This window comes from Etheostoma cragini, chromosome 9 (assembly GCF_013103735.1).
Source record: "Etheostoma cragini isolate CJK2018 chromosome 9, CSU_Ecrag_1.0, whole genome shotgun sequence".
Classification (NCBI taxonomy): Eukaryota; Metazoa; Chordata; class Actinopteri; order Perciformes; family Percidae; genus Etheostoma; species Etheostoma cragini.
The window spans coordinates 18,035,081-18,037,241 of NC_048415.1; positions in this window are offsets into that span (position 1 = coordinate 18,035,081).

Consider the following 2,161-nt stretch of genomic DNA (forward strand, 5'->3'; position numbering starts at 1 on the left):
CCTAGTGTTAACAAGTTCTATTATCTGAAAAGAAGCCAATGATTTCATTTCCCTGAGTGCTTTGCATGAAAACATTACCGTTTCTATGCATGTACAGCCTAGTATTAGAAAGGTGTTTTCTATTCATATGGAGTGCTTGGTCTCTTACCGAAATGTTATTTAGCCTGTCAATGATGGTGTTGGCTGCCTGGCTGCATGGGAGAAAATTGAAGCCTCTGGTCGTCATAATGTTTGAGACCTGCTATCTTGTGCACACTGCCTGAAATTATGTTGACCAGAAGAACATATTTGTAATCACAGAAGAGAGATGCAGAGCCAAAAAAAAGAAATATGACCAGGCTTTTGAGGAAAACAGTGAAGCTAATTTAACAAACAAGCAAATGCAAGACAGCTAATTAAAACCCACACCTAGATTTTCAAACTACACCCACAAAGAACAACTTCTTTACAGTGTGTCTGACTATGTCTGAGATGTGTTATCAATGCTGGTCTTTGTTGTGTAATGAGATGTGTTCCCTCCCTTCAGTTCTCATACGTTGCTTTGAGGTACAAAATGTGAAAAATTATGCTGTGAGGAATGTGGAAAACTTCCTCCTGCCGTTTATTTACTGAGCTAAGAGGGGAGATTTAGACGCTGCCATCAGTTGGTTCAATATTCCCTCAAAGGATCTGCATGCTTAAAATTCCTTATGACACATTGGCATTTCTTTAGTTTTTAATTTAATTTAACAAAATCTCCTGACAGAGACACTGTTGACCACAGTACTAATAAAACAGTACCATAATACTTTCATAATGAAGGATTTTTAGATCTTCAACTAGCAGGTCAAAACACCTTTTCTTTTAGCTCACTTCAGAAACATATCCTTCGTCTATTTGTTTTTAACCCTTTTTCCTGAATATAAAGGATTCAGCTTGCATGTAGCAAACATATAGAACTACATGGCAGCATTTTGTAAAAAGCAAGAACAATTTTTCTTTCCAGGAATACTTTAAATCTGCACACCAGTCATGCTTCTGATGGCTTGGGCTTTTTACATACTGCATGGTTTGATTACCAGTCCATCACAAATCCAAAATGGGAAATGCAACACAGGTGCCATGTGGTCAGTGAAATCACTGCAGTGAAACCATCCACTCGGAGACTCTCTCACTCACTCACATTAAATAGACGGCAAGTCAAATGGAACTGAGCTGAATGACTCTTTTGTTGCAGAGCTTTCATCGATGCATAAATATAGTAAAATGTTGAAATGATGAAAGGTTTTTATCCTCCGCCACAGTTAGAAATCGTCAGCTTGTAACATTCAGTGCGCGCCAGTTTTCAGTGCACTTCATCTCAAAATAAGTGTTTGTGTACTCACTTGTTTTTGTGCATACTTTCCTTCAGCCCACATCAAGTTATCAATGAGTATGTTTTCTCTGCTGTCTGTACAATGTAGAAATTCATTATGTCTTGTTGGCTGTAAACACAAAAGCAAAGTGTTGAAATAAGCCTCCAGTTGTTGGTATATTGAGTAGCTTCAAATAGTTTGAAAACTATCTGCTTTTAAAATTCAGTGCACCGACTAGTTTCACAGGAGCCACATTGTATGAACTACACAATAAAAAAAATAATAAAAAAACGGCATAAAAAAACAAATGGACCCAACTTGGCAAATAGCTGTGTTTTAAGGTCCCATGAAAATGTCACTTTATGAGGTCACTTTGGTCCCCCAGCAGCTAGAAATGGCGAAAGGTGTAAACCGAGCCCTGGGTATCCTGCTCTGCCTTTGAGAAAATGAAAGCTCAGATGGGCCGAGCTGGAATCTTGCTCCTTATGAGGTCATAAGGGGCAAGGTTACCTCCCCTTTCGCTGCTTTGCAAGAGAGAGAGAGAGAGAGAGAGAGAGAGACATCATAGCTTTCAAACGAAAAAAGTAGCAGTTGGTCAAGACCACACCCGCAGCCTCCACCTCTAAATTATATCATAAACAAGACTGCCCAAAGGTAAGGCTTCTGGCAAGTAGGTAAAGATAGATACTATCATAGAGATATTCAACAATAGAGATGATGTATAAAGTAGGTTGTGACTATACATCCAACCCATAGCAAAGCAAAATTGAAGATGAGATCTCCTTTATGTCACATTTACATCTCCTAGATATAAATGAGCACTAATC